This window comes from Magnolia sinica, chromosome 13 (assembly GCF_029962835.1).
Source record: "Magnolia sinica isolate HGM2019 chromosome 13, MsV1, whole genome shotgun sequence".
Taxonomy (NCBI): domain Eukaryota; kingdom Viridiplantae; phylum Streptophyta; class Magnoliopsida; order Magnoliales; family Magnoliaceae; genus Magnolia; species Magnolia sinica.
Window position 1 is genome coordinate 26,669,857 of NC_080585.1, and position 16,428 is coordinate 26,686,284.

Consider the following 16,428-nt stretch of genomic DNA (forward strand, 5'->3'; position numbering starts at 1 on the left):
AGCATGTGATTCCTCCCTCTCGAAATTTAAACCATTGAAATTTCTTTTACACCGCCGTGTTTGATAACTACCAATTGGATAGTTATAATGGTTAGATTTTCGCAAGCTTCTAACCATGCTCCATCCATAAATTTTAACATATTTTTTGCCGTCTAGATTTATGTAGATTGTAGATGTGTAAGATGTACAGTGGTTTTCTAACGTATGCAATTGCCAAGCAATACATGGCTAAGCTCAAATGACGAAAATAACCTTGTAATCTAGCCATTGTTCGTAGGGCTGAAAGTTGGGCGGGTTGAACCCGACCGACCTGACATTGGATTGGGCTTGGGCAAGATGTATTGAGTCCGATCTTAGGCCTGGGCTATACCAACACAAACTCAATAAAACTTGGGCCGGGCTCGGGTTGAGGTCTTGGGTTGCCCAACCCAACCCAACCCAACCCAACCCAAACCTAATCAATATATAAGTTATAAATTATAATTAAATGTGGATCGTATGTGTTGAAGACATAAGAAATTCCCGTGTTGTCAGGTCTCATTGGTCGACATCATTTTTGATGACTCAAGCTAACAAGAAATGTAGGATTTCTCTCACTCAAATAGATTGTGTGCTACACAACAGGGCTTTTAAATGAGTAATTGTCTTATATTTTAGCTTATTTGTTAAGAATAAATAAAGTTCGTTATAATAAATAACTACACATATAATTAGTAAAATTATACGTATAAAAAATAAGACGTGTATTGAAATATAATAAATTAATACAATCATTAAAATATTAGCATGTATCCACTCAATCAACTCGACCAAATCCACTTGGGTTGGGCTTAGGTTGAGAATTTCCGATCTAAGGTTGGATTGTGTTGGGTTGAGTTAGAGTTGAAATACAAAAACCTTGGGTTGGGCTAGGGTTGAGCACCAACCCAACCCAACTTTCAGCCCTAATTGTCCGTGACACCGGCTAACGGTCACTGAAGGCGTGGAGGTAACGTGGTTACGTCAATTGTTGCGCACGTGGTAACCGTATAGAAGATCTAAACCGTTCATTGAGAAGATCAAATATTGAATGGTCAATACTGCAAAAATCACTCTGCTGAGAAGGCTCTAAACCTTCACGCCTCGGCATATAAAAAGAAGACATAACAATTGCTTACTTCCAATCAAAGCAATTTTTTACCAATATATAATCCAAGGCAGAGACCGCACGATGTCTGGTTTGGATCATCATCAGCAAGTTCCCACGTGTATGGCACATGATCTGGATACATGAAAAGGCTACACCTCCACAGGCAGCTTATCAGTTACCCAATAAAAATCCCCAGTTCTGAAACTTGAATGAGTTGTCCACGCCGTGATGTATGTGTTTTATCCACGGCGTCCATCAATTTTTTCAGATCATTTTAGTACACAAAATAAGAATTAAAGCATATCCAATACTCAAGTGGACCACACGACAGGAAACAAGGGTGGCTGAGACCCACCGTGCAAAACTTCTTAGGGAACAGAAGTTTTGGATCAAGCTCATATTTATGTTTTTTCCTTCATCCCGGTCTGTGTGACCTTATCAACAGGTTGGATGGAAGAAAAACATCACGGTGGGCCCTGGAAAAGTTTAAACGGTGTGTGTCATGATCCCCACTGTTTCCCATGGTGTGGTGCACTTGAGACATCGATCTACTTCATTTTTGAAATGATTCGTTAAAATAAGTTGGAACAACGTATGGACGGCGTTGATATAAAATAAATAGATCAAGGTGGGCCCCACAGAGCCCACCACCAGGGAATCAGCTTCCCTTGTACGGATGCTCCAGTGACCGTCCATTTTCATCATCAGATAATTGGGGTATAACAGCGTGTTGGGATTTCCTGTCCAACATACATGGTGTGGCCCACTGGTAAGGATCCTATACGCGTGCCACGTGTACAACGCGGAGATAGACGGCAGCATCTTTAAAAGAAAAGAAAGAGTGAACACCACCACTACTTCCTTTAACTTCCCTCCTAAGTAACCTGAGAGAGAAATTCGCTTTCTTTCGGCTTGGGAGTTATTTGATACTCTGGCAGCGTTCGCTTGCTACACAGGCACTTAGAAAATGTGTTATATCTAAACCGTTCATTTGTTCTGTAACCTCATTTTATGGCATGGGCCTAAAAATGAGGTTGATCTAAAACTTATGTGGCCCCAAAGAAGTTTTCAACAGTAAGTATTCAATTCCCGTTGCTTTCTATGGTGGGGTCCACTTGAGCTTTAGATTTACCTGATTTTTTGGCCCATGCTCTAAAATAATCTCGAAAAATGGGCGGACGGCATGGATATAGCCCACACATCATGGTGGGACCAACACAACTTGCTAATATTGAGTGAAATTGGCACTGGACCCAATGCAATTCCATCTAATTTAATTCCAAGCTTTGGCTAGATGAATCCCATCCCACCTAATCCCTTCTAATCCCACCGCCCAAATACGCTCTTAATTCGCTCCCGTCAACCCGGGATTACGCCTGCAGAGAACAAGACAATAGTCATAGTTTACCACTGCCTTTAAAGTTTTGAGTCTTTATCCACCGTACACGTGGCATATATAAGTCACTTCAGATTGTACAAATGGCAGGACCTGTTAAGTCCGGGAAAGAGCATAAGGGCCTGTTTGGCCGGGCAGATCCCATGGCATTAGAAGGGATGGGATCAATTTTAAGGTAACGACGGTGGTGTCAGTGGATTGTCTTAAGATCCATGGGATTGCTTATATCTTGGGACAAGTTCACTGGGTCTGTTTGGCACGCCGTACATATCCCTGGATTTTACCTCCCAATCCATCCAGCCAAGGGATAGGATCAATTTTAAAGTAACAATGGTGATGTCAGTGGATTGTCTAAAGATCCATGGGATTGCTCATATCCCGGGACAAGTTCCCTGGATCTGTTTGGCTCGTCATGCCTATCCCAGGATAGCGCCGATCCCATCCCTTCTAATACCGTGGGATCTGCCTGGCCAAACAGGCCCTAAAGGGCGGGGGTGTTTGGCGCATGGAATTACACAATATTAATTAGGATGAAGTTACTTGTCGGCAAGTTGTCTGGATTGTTTTTTAACGCCACGAAAGTGAAATATTCACCGACGTTTATACAGAGGAAATAAAACAACTACCGATCTCAAAAATCACGTCTGAAAATTATAATGAGAATTAAGGTGGGACTCACCTTGATCGTTGTGAGTAATCTACTTCATTTATCTGCATTGTGAGATTATCTTAGGACATGTTACCAAAAGTCAAGTAAATTCAAAACTCAAGTGGGCCATATGAGAGGAACGAGTGGGGAAAAAAATTTCTATTTTTGAAACCTCTTCGTTCTCCACCTTATGCTTAAATGTTATCACAACTATTTATAAGTTCATTCCTATTGGGATAAATTGATAATATATAAAACCTTATCATGATACAAAACTTTTGTGGCCATATGAATGTTTCAATGATGGTCACACAATTCTCATTGTTTTCTCTTATGTGGCCCACTTAATTTTAAATCTACTTCATTTTTAGTTACTTATCCTAAAATGATCTTATAAAACAAATAGATGGGGCGGATTCCTCACAAATATTAAGGTGGGCTCTACCTCCATTTCTAGCGAAGAATTTTTTAGCCCATGCTTTTAGGGCCCGTTTGGACGGGTGGATTGGAAGGGATTGAATGATATTAGGGTGGATGACATGGATTTCTAGGTAATGATGGTGTTGTCAATGGATTGTCTTGAGATCCATGGGATTGCTATATCCAGTTTGTTTGGCACGCCCGGCTAATCATGGGATTAAACCTTCCCATCTCTTCCAATTCCTCGAACCAAACACGTCCCAGGCAAATTTGAACGGATTAGGGTGGATTGGATGGGATTTAAAGGTAATGATGGTGTTGTTAGTGGATTGTCTTAAGATCCATGGGATTGGGATCAAATCACCGACTTTGTTTGGCACGCCCGGCCAATCCCGGGATTTAACTTCCAATCCCTTCCGATATGGCCCTTAAGAGGAAATTTAAGACAAATACTGATTGAATTGCTAGAAGTACTTCTTAGACCTTCATTCTCTCCAATATATGGAACCAATGATGAACTAGATTAGAATGATTTGTCAAAGAGAAGAATTTAAAGATCCATCTCACTTAATACCATCTAATTCTATGCACCAAACATCGCAAGGTTACATTCATCAAACGATCTAAACCATTCGGCTTGTGGTTGCGAAGTGGACTTCTAGTACTGGTCACTACCATTTTGGGGTGGTGTCCCGGTTTGCATTTACCACGCGGATTAAACGGTGAGAACTCATCCACCATTAACATCGCACATAAGCAATCTAGACCGCTAAAATAGTGGGGCCCACTGAAGATGGATCATTTATCTAACATCATAATGATCAAATGATATATAACATGTGATTCCTCCCTCTCAAAATTTAAACTACTGAAATTTCTTTTACACTGTCGTGTTTGATGGCTACCAATTGGACAATTATAACGGTTAGATTTTCGCGAGCTTCTAACCATGCTCCATACATAAATTTTAACACATTTTTTGCCACCCAGATTGATGTAGATTATAGATGTGTAAGATGTACGGTAGATTTCTAACGTATGCCAATTGCCAAGCGATCCATGGCTGAGCTCAAATGACGAAAATAACCCTGTAATCTGGCCATTGTTCGTACGGCTAAAAGTTGGGTGGGTTGAACCCGACCGACCCGTGACTGACCCAACATTGGGTTGGGCTTCGGCAAGATGTATTGAGTCCGATCTCGGGCTTGGGCTATACAAACACCAACCCGATAAAACTTGGGTTGGGCTCGGGTTGAGGTCTTGGGTTGCCCAACCCAACCCAATCCAACCCAACCCGAACCCGATCAATATATAAGTTACTTATAAATTATAATTGAATATGGATCGTATGTGTTGAAGACATAGGAAATTCTGATGTCGTCGGGTCCCATTGGTCTACATAATTTCCGATGACTCAAGCTAACAAGAAATGTAGGATTTCTCTCTCCCAAATAGATTGTGTGCTACACAACACGACTTTTAAATGAGTAATTGTCTTATATTTTAGCTTGTTTGTTAAGATTAAATAAATTTTTTTACAATAAATAATTGCATATAATTAATAAAATTATAAATATAAAAAATAAGACGTGTATTGAAATATAATAAATTAATGCAATCATTAAAATATTAGCATGTATCCACCCAATCAATCCGACTGGACTCACTTGGGTTAGGCTTGGGTTGAGAATTTCCAATCCAAGGTTAGGTTGGGTTGGGTTAGAGTTGAAGTACAAGAATCTTGGGTTGGGCTGGGGTCGAGCACCAACCCAACCCAACCCAACCCAACCCAACCCAACCCAACTTTCAGCCCTAATTGTTCGTGACACCGGCCAGCGGCTACCGAAGGCAGGGAGGTAACTTGGTAACCGTGCAGAAGATCTAAACCGTTCATTTACAAGATCAAATATTGAATGGTCAATACTACAAAAATCACTCTGTTGAGAAGGCTCTAAACCTTCACTCCTCGGCATATAAAAAGAAGACTTAGCAATTGCTCACTTCCAATCAAAGCAATTTTTTACCAATATATAATCCAAGGCAGAGACCGCACGATGTCTGGTTTGGATCATCATCAGCAAGTGCCACGTGTATGGCACATGATCTGTATACATGAAAAGGCTACACCTCCACAGGCAGCGTATCAGTTACCCAATAAAAATCCCCAGTTCTGAAACTTCAATGAGATCTGGACCATCCGCCTTCCATCGATGGGCCGGATCCAAAGACACACTCTTGGGCTGGACTATCTAAATCAACCAGCCAAAGTGGTTAATCCAGACCGTTGATGTTATGAGACCTGCCCAAGCTTTGGAATTATAGGATAAAACTGAGATATTTTTGGAGGATACCCAATGAAGGCCCACAAGATTAGCGGTGTGGATGACCGAACCATGTGTGAGATTTGTCTACATTAAGACGAAATACTATTTGTAATTTTTCAGCTGCAGTAGACGCGTCTGAGTCATCAAAGAAAGTCGCATACACCCAAATGTATGTGTTTTCGAAGTAGGAGAAGAATATACTTGAACCGTCCATATAAAGATACCCTTTTTTGTGGATGCATGCAGTGTACCTTGCGAAAGCAAAAGAGTGCTGCAGGCACGTCTCTTTTTTGCCAACGTCGCACGGAAAGTAAATGAGGCCTTTGGAAGGAGAGGCTGCGTGGTCCTACGAAGATATACGTGATAAATCCACTGTACATCTCTAAAACTCAAGTAAGCGACCAACGTGAATGCCATTGAAACCTTCCTCAAGCTGACCATGATGCTTATATGCCCCCCGAACTGTTCTTGTGGTTATTACCATTCAGATAAAACGCAGGAAGAAATATCATTTTGATACAAAACTTACATGGCCAGTAAGTATTCAATCCCCGCTGTTTCTAGTGGCATGGCTAAAATGATTTTTGAAGATGCCTGTTTTTTAAGTTCTTATGGCTTGAAACTCTTGAATTTCAAATCCTTGGATTTGAAATCATCTTATTATTACGTTTGGCATTCCTATAATTCAAAAGTAGTTATTCATATTATATTTACAAGGGTTTAAATTTAATTATTAAATTAATTTTAATATTTTTAATTAATTTACGTATGTACTGTTTGCCACAATAGTTATAATAAGCCTGTTGAAATATATACTTTACTTGAAAATAATCAAATTTCAAGTCTTGGATGAACTACAAGTACAACATCAGGTCCAAGTGACTAATAAAAAAATTTTAATCATTAATTTACATGGACAATGTTTGGATAGCATAGACCATCATATTAAAGTAAATATAATGATGCAATTGATAATCTAATTGTTTTGGTATATTATAATGGCTGATAAATTAATAGCCTAATGACACATGTTAAACATACAACTCTTGTGAGAGTTTTAGATATAATCCAAGCTTATAACTTGGATTTCAACCCCCCTCTTTGAGGGGATTTAAAACCGCATGGATTTAAAACCTCAATTATTTTATGGTGTCAAACATACCACAGGATTTAAAATCCCCTCAAACTCCCTCAATTCCATGGTGCCACCCCTTATCCTACTATGGTCTTCAAAAATATATGGACAGAGAGAATTTGTTACAAGCATCTATATGAGCCTCACACAACACTGAGCATAGGCATATACGAAAGGTTTGGAAGGCATATAAACATCATGATCAACTCCTAAAAGGTTCGGACGGTGAAAGTTTTTGCTCCCATTGTTTCATTTGGGGCTGCGCACCCAATCTTGGTTTGACTGATTTTTAGAATGTCCTATCATGGCCTTTAAAAACAGATGAAGATAATGGATTTGTCATGGACATATCTACGAGCCCCAAACAACAGGCACAAGTATATGTTTATGCCCGAGTGACAGGCAATTAGGGTTGTACATGAACCAAGTTAGCTCGGTTAGCACACTTGACTCGACTGAAAAAAACTTGATTCGAGTCAATTTGAAATGAAATTCAAGTTGAGTCGAGTTGATTTATTGAACTCGACTCGACTCGGATTGAACCCCAACTCGAAATGAACTAGTACGGTGACTTGGTTATTTTGATATTAATGTTGCTCACCAAGTGTTTGATGAAATGACTCAACTAAGTGTCGGTTGGTGAGCAACACTACGTTAACGTGTGCCACCGTTAAAGATGGGTTAACATGTACTTAATTGAACAACTGCTTTGTCTGATAAAACCATGACCATAGGTTAAAAATGAAGTTTGATCAAAATTTGAGGTGGACCACACCACAAGAAACAGTGGTGATTGAATGCCCACCATTAAATACTTGATCTTATGGGCGTCAAATGTTTTGGATCAACATGATATTTGCATTTTCCCTTCATTTAGGTGTGTGTGACTTTATAACAGGCTAGATGACAAATAATCATTGCCGTGGGCCTTACGAAAATTTTAACCGTGGAAGTTCAGTCACTACCATTCCCTGTAGTGTGGTCGGCAGAGGTGAACTCGGCTGGATCTTTGCTCGAGCTGGGCTCGAACTGGCCCGAGGTGAGCTGGGCAGTTAGGCTCGAGTGCTGAGCCAAGCCGAGAGCTGGGTCAGCTACTGGCCAAGCCTCGTTCGAACTCGTGTACACCTCTACAGGCAATCCGCTCCCGTTAGAAGGGGTATTCGAGTCATTTTAAAAATGCACGGTGCTGTAAAAAGACTCGTTCTTCTCGCCATTACGATGTGCCACAGCACAAAATTTGCATCACATGTTCTACAAATGGACCGTTGAAAAAAAAAAGAAGTGATGATGCACATTCGGAATTAAAATCAGTTGATAAAACGGTCAGTACACTTGGATCCGTTCGATCCTCGGGCCAGGGCCCATGTATTGCGTGGTCATTAATGGGAAAATGATCAGTAGGTATGTTCAAGCTGTGGAGACCACCTGTGACTTGTAGGAGGAATCTAGACCGTGCATCTGGTGCCTTTCCTCATATTCACCGTACATCCCGAGAAAATTATTCCGATGTCAAACGTGAGTAAAACATATACATTCACTTTATTTAGGTACACATAAGTTTTGAAATGGCTTGATTTCTTTTAGCCCCTTCATCCTAGTGGAGCTCACCTGATTCTGTTGGATGACATATACCTAACGCGGTGGCCCCCGCATTCTATATGATCATTTATACGGTTGATGCAGATTTCCTGGTGAAAATCACTATAAATCTCCTTGATTACCTTATGTGCATGGATAAATTTAGACCATTTGCTACTTGCTAGAGTTAGAGATGGAACTCCCGTAGAGGGAAACGGATTGGCTACTCCCCCTGCTACTAGCCCGGTGGCTGGTAGTCGGTGCTACGTGGCCCTACCATGATGTATGTGTTTCATCCATGTTGTTCATTCATTTTTAAGGATTGTTTTATTCTTGATCCCAAAATTGCGAGAGATATAAATCTCAGGTGGGCCACACCACAGGGAAACAATAGTGAGTAAATATCCACCATTAAAATCCTCCTAAGACCCACTATAATGTTTATTTGACATCCCATCTCTTGATTAGGTTATACAGATCCAGATGAAGAGAAAAATTAAAGATCAACCTGATGGAAAACTTTTATGGCTCCCAAAAATTTTTTAAAACAGTAAGGCAGTTCATTTAAGATTAGGATATACTTATTTTTTTTGTCTCGTACGCTAAAATGATCTAGAAAAATATATCAAGAAGAGCATGGATCCATGACGGCCGACAGAGCACACCAGCCATTGGCTGGTGGCAGGGGAAGTAGCCAATCCCTTCCCCACGTAGAGCCTGTTTGTTTGAGAGGGACGTGGTTTGATGCTTGTTTTGAATTGACATATTTTGATTTGATTGGATAGTTATCATCTGCCAGAGACACATGGTCAATCGGAAAACATATCGGCTAGTGTACGCTGCACCACTGATATGATCGGTGTGCTGACGTCACCAAGTTATACAGTCCCCTTCGTGAGGTTCTATCCCAACTGTCCATCTATTTAGCAAGCCCGGCCATAAGACTTGGGCCAAAAAATAAGCAGGGGGAATTCAACGTGGACCATTGAAACCCTTTTGACAGTTATGAGGTTTTGGATCAACGTGACATTTTTTTTTTCTTCATCTAGTTCTTTTTTATCTTATTAACTTATTGGATAGAAAATAAATGTTATGGTGAGCCCCATAAATGTCTTAACATAAGAACTATCGTCTCACTGCTATTTGTGGTTTGATTCACTTACTTTTAATATAACTTACTTTCGAGATCATGCTAAAAAATGATATCCCCAAATGAATGAACGGTGTGGTTATATTAAATACATTATCATGGGGGCCATGTAACCTTGATTTTATTTGAAGGTTCATCTTTACATCTTTACAGGACACATACCCACAAATGTTGGCATGTGAGCTAGAGGAGCATGGTGGGTAGACGATCTCAGACTCCTCTAGCTCCAAGTTGTACCTACAGTTCAATAGGTTCACATAGGTCCACATTGATATATTTATTATATCACATTCTTCATACATTGGGTGAGATCATTTTAGAGCCTAAAAATGAGTCCAAGGCTAAAGTGGACCACACCACGTATTAATATCAAGGTGACAATAATTCTCACAATTAAAACATTTATAAGCCTGTTATAATATTTATTTTTCATCCAATTTGTTCATAAAATTACGTGAGCCTGAATGAAGAGATAAAACAAATATCATATTGATCTATAATGCCTGTGACCCGAAAAGGGTTTCAATGGTAAATGTTCAATGTCGGGTATGATTGTAATGTAGTCCACTTGATCTTTAGATTTATCTTTTTTTTTTGGCTCAAGCCTTATGATGAGATCATCATATGAAAAAATGATTTGGATATAACACATACCTCTTGATGGGACCAACAAAACTTGGTGATGGCACACCAAGCATGCTTGTATGAGAGGGACACGGTTTGATACCTGTTTTCATTTGACCTGATAGGAGGTGATTCGATAGCAGTTTGCTGGAAGACAATGACTTTTAATTGAGTTTGCACCGTACCAACAACTTTCAAATATATTTTGCATGGCCTGACCTTTGCTTGACACGATGACTTTCAAACATCCTTTTGACATGATTCCCATCCTTTTTGTTTGGGTTACGTGCTATCGTTAGAACGCAACGTATGTTGGGGCATAATGGGTGTCAATAGAGCTGGGCAGGCACGCGGTAACTCAACTCAGCAAACTCGACCCATCCGACTCGATTTGAACCGAGTGGGTGAGTTGATCCAAATCGAGTTAACTTCATCTAATCAAAACTCAGACTGAGTCAAGTTTGAGTCACCTAATAACTCGACTTGGGTCGACCTAAAATCCAACTTGGTATTGACTTGACTTGATGCAAAACTCGACTCATATATATATATATATATATATATAAAAACTCAAATTTGACAATGCCATGTAGCCGATGGAGAGGTTGCAAATCTGGCAAGTGGATCTAGGCTTTGAGTGGTGATTTTAGCCCGTGAATACCCGCTGCACTCGACCCGATTCGATAGTCGGAATCGGTTCAGATTAATTCAGGCCAGACCAAAACTTGGATTGAGTCAGGCACACTGGACTCAGTACCGAGTCGGTTCAAGTTTGCGTCAGGCCTATTTCAAAATCAGATCAGGTTGGGTTGGCCTTAACTCCGTTCGGCTCGACCGGATGCCCAACTCTAATGTGTCAATTGATTGAATCATAATAATATTCATGTTTTCAGTTCAGTAATGATGTTCCGAAGTGGCTAGTGACCCTGACACCATCGACCCATGGAGACCTGACGTGGAGGGAATTGTGCCAGGTGCTGCTGAGATGGAGGAGCGCGGTTTGGGTGAATCGTGTGGTTGGTGGATCCTTAACTTTAGGGCCTACTGTAATGTATGCGCATTACATCCACACCGTCCATCTATTTTGACAGCTCATTTTAAGACATGATCCCAGAAAATGAAGTAGATCCAAATTTTAAGTGAACCATACTACATGAAACAATTGTGATTGAATCCCCACCATTAAAAACTTCATGGGCCACCGCAACTTGTTGACAAAGTCACGAATATACCACAAAAACTATCAGCTTGATCCAAAACTTGTGTGGTCCGCTAGAAGTTTTAATGATGGATTATCATTGTTTCCTGTATTATGGTCCACCTTAAATTTGGATTTGCTTCATTTTTTAAAAGCCAATATACAGCATGGATATAAGGCACTTACACCACAGTTGGCCTCATAATAAGGGTTCCCAACCACATTGATAGATTCAAGGATTCACCGGAATCACCTGAGATGGAGCTCGTCCATGCTCATGTATTGGGTACAAGCATGCGTAACTCTATGAATATTCATAAAGTTGGGATGGCCTTAACTCTATGAAGTTTTGAATCAGGCTAATATTTGTGTTCAGTTCATGTTTAGGGCATGCTTGAGTATTGAATCCGGTTCATTTTTGGCCCCACGTACCAAAATGACCTCACAAAACGGATGAATGGGATAGATTTCTCACAAATATCACAGTGGGCCCCACCTAGGTTTCCAGCACTGCACATCTATCCCGTCCATCCGTTTTGCGAGGTCATTTTAGAACTTAAAACAAAAAATTGAGAAGGATCCAAGACTCAAGTGGGCCACACTAAAGGAAAGGTGGGAAGGGAAATTTCTACCATTGAAACCTCCCTGGGTCGACAGTAATGTTTACATGTCATCCATGCCGTTGGAAACGTCATTACTACAGTGAACTGAAAACACAAATATTAGCCTGATTCAAAACTTCTGTAGACTTATGAATATTCCAACTGTGGACGTTTAATCCTCATGATTTCTGCCCACTTGAGTACTGTATCAAGCTCATTTTTAACCCCATGTACTAAAATGACTCAAAAAACGTATAGGAGGAGTAGATTTCTCACAAACATCACAGTGGGCCACCTGGTTTCCAGCGCAGGAACTTGCTGGAAAGGCTTTCGCAGGAAATCCGCGTCCCTCCGTCGTCCGTTTGAAAGTTGTTAGATCGACTATGAGATCGGAACGGCCCTCCCTGACAGTGGCACGTGCCCTAGTAAAACCCCACCGCAACCGACCGGTCACCAGGGATATCCTGATGATTCAGTCCTCAGGCAATCCGCATCCCCAACATCCCATCGTTCCCTTTGTGTGGCCCACTGGAGTTACGTAATTACCACACGTTTGACCACGTGATCCTCCCCTTTGAAAACAGATGTCAGCTCATACGTGTGGCAAAATGCAAGCATGTTTCATTCAACGTGCTCAATCATTTCCCTTGGTGATGCCCTCATGCAAGAGATGAAAAGCTGACTTCCTACCTACCATCTGAACAGTACAGTGACACATGTATGGGGGTGATTGGAAGTTGGGACCGTTGATCTGGTAAAGAGCCATGTGAAAGGACCTCAGTTAAATAAAATAAAAAATAAAAAAATCAAGGCAACCTTTGTGATATACTCATGCAAGAGATGAAAAGCGACTCCCTACCTACCATATGCACAGTACAAGCAGCACATGTCAGGGGTGATTGGAAGATGGACTCTCGATCTGATAAACAGCCATGTGCATGAACCACAGCTAAGAAAATCAAGGTAATTGGACTATCATATCACATGTCTGATTGGTACAGCTTCTGCCCCTTGAAACTACATCATTCACTTTTTTTATTTTTCAGCTACGGCTCGAAAATGTGGTGGGCCACCGACGATCCCAATCGCCCTAGACATGTGCCACATATGGGATGGAGAACGCACTTTTGTCTACCACTAAACTACGGGATGGAAGCGAGTGGGCCATATTTGTTAGTTGATCAATCAAGTGGTTTTGGTGTTGCATCGACGCGGATTTTATTCCATGACAGGTGTGTGGACCATCTTCTTTATATTGGTCCTAAGATGGTGGACCATAGACCAGTCATCATTGATGTAGGGCGGTAGAGATTTAAGTGCGTTACATCTCCCAACCATCTAAATTGAATTGCTCTTCCAAATGAAAATGTTGCTGAGGTGGAAGTAAATTGAGGTAAATGGTATTTGAGGTATGTTTAAAGAGAAGTAATTACATATAAATGAATTAAATGAGAATAAATGTGTATGTAAATGAAATCCTCTCAGATTAGAAAGTAAATGAGATGAAATATATTTTTGAGCTCTTTGGAGAGTTGCATGTGTAAACAAATGTTCCCATATGCATACGGCCACCATACATGTCATACTATTGATACTTCGAAATGAAGCAAATATCGGTTATATCACTAAACTCGCATCAAAAGAATGATCCAAACTGCCCAAATGATGGTTATCTAAATAGATGGTTAAAAAATTGTTGGCATGTTTGTGGCTTATCGGAGATTCAAAATTTTCTCTTTTTTGACTAAAGTATATATTTCAATGGGCTTATTACAATCATTCTATTAAATAACACATGCATTGACTAAGTTAGGATATTCAAGCTCAGTTGGGGTATTACATATATTTATTTGGAGAGCAGTTTTTGGGTTTGAAAATGAATTATTAGAAACAATTTTTGTGAGTCGGAGTGGAGAGCCGTCTAGATTTAGTCATCAACAATTATTATTTTTTATAATGAATGCTAAAAAAATCAAATTCTTTTCAGTTTTTATTTAAAAAGCCCATAAGAATACTAATTTTAGCAAAGTCAGCACTCTCCTTCGTGGGTTATAATAAATTACACATTAATTATTAATTTTTATAATAATTGGTGCAGCCAGACGATACCATTAAGTCTCAAATAGCGCTTCTTGGCCATGAAATAACTGGATTACCCTCATCTACTTTTCTTTGAAAAGTACAATCAAAGCACGATGGACCCACTTAGCGTGTGTATGATTTCTAACCGGACTCCGATTGTGACACGACCTCAGTATTGCTCGGTACTTTGACTAAAGTATATATTTCAATGGGCTTATTACAATCATTCTATTAAATAACACATACATTGATTAAGTTGGGATATTCAAGCTCAGTTGGGGTATTACATATAGTTATTTGGAGAGCAGTTTTTAGGTTTGAAAATGAATTATTAGAAACAATTGAAGGGTGAAGATGGCTTGCGATTTCAATTCTGAGATTATGTTTAGCGTGATGATGTAACTATTCCTGACGCTGTGGGTGCGAGGTGGAGAAGAGATCCTCTTCCTCTATAATAAATATCGAATCCATAAAGGAACAGATGATGGATAAAGCATCTTTATATAAGACCGTAGCTTTTCCAAAATAGCAAACTTTCCTAAAATAATAAAATACTTCTAGGCATGATTCAAATGATGACTTTAAATGCAACTAAACTTCTTCAAACTTAAAAAAAGCAAAACATATTTTTTTTAAACGTTATGGAATCTTATTACAAAGAGTGCCAAACAAAAAAAAAAAAAAAAAAAAAACTGTAGAAAACACAACGATAAAAAGCTGATCGAGAAAGAAAAATACACTCATCAAAAGCCTTTCTCGAAGTCCATCCCAAAACATCCAACTACGCCTTTCTAATAACCTATTATGCCATCTGCTTTGGTTCCAAAAACGCGAAATAGCCCAAAAGCCAGCCAACATGGCTAGCCTCCACATCACCCCATCTTTTTTCCCAATCCTGCTCCCGTGCCACACTAGAAACAAGCCATCCATGGTCCCCGATAACACCCATAACACTTCGAAGAGGTCGAACAATCTCTTCCACACTACTCAACTAAAAGAGCAATGGATGAATAAGTGATTCACTGACTCCGTAGTTTGCATACACAATGCAAATATTGGGAATGACCATCAACATCTTTTGAAGGTTATCAACCCAAAGCACTTTGTTAAAAATAGCCAAAAAGGACAAATTAGATTTTATCCTTGACTTTGTTCTGCGTCAAACTACAACAAATTCCCCAGATCAGATCAAGTGGCAGCTAAGAGAGAAGCTAGAGTTTGCCAGCCCATCATAAAAATGGGCAATGGTTTGTTTGGTAGAGAGTGCGTGCAAGAAACTTGACAGAGGAAGAAATCGTTGATTCTATTAGTTTGACGGACAGGTTGAACCTTTTTCCCATGGAATGAGAGAAGGAAGCCTGGAGATGGAATAGAAAGCCATGTATACTAGAGGCTTTCTCCAAGAAAGCCATCGAGTGGAAGCATGCCTGCGAGCTTCTTCCGTTGTTGCTCAGAGGTTCTTTTAGATGGCTGATGAAAAGGAACAAGTTCTCACTATTAACTACTTGAGAAGAACAAATATGATCATTCCTAATGTTGAGAAATGCTCCAATGCTCTCAGAGCACTGAATGTTACAGTGCTCCTAGTTAGATCAGTTCACTTGGACACTCTAATCTATCCATCTGGACTGTCCATTAAGTCAAGAAGAAGACATTTCATTGGCTACCATGCAAAAATCAAACTGATTGGACAGTCTATATCAATAGATTGGACTAGGTGTCCCAATGCAACTGGGAGCACCATGACTTAAACACAGAGAACTGGAACATTTCTCCCCAGCGTTTGCATCCTGCATCTTGGAGCCAAAAAGAAAAACAAACAGACGAAAAGAAGAAGAAGAAGAAGAAGAAGAAGAAGCTGATCAACCTTTCATTTCATTGTAGCTTCTAACATTTGGTCGGGAATCCTCTTTCTACTTGGTATGGATTGGGTGTGATGCTAGGAAAAAAATCATGGCCTTTTTCGAGCTTAGTTGGGAAGAGACAAACCGTAAGGCATTATCACCAGTTGCTGGTTTGTGGTTGGTTAGGAAGGAGTGGAGTAACAGAACCCTTTGTAACATAGCCAAAATCAGATGATTTTGCACTCTTCAAGGGCTGGGCGGCAGGGTTCTGCCCCAAAAAGAATTCTCTGGATTTAA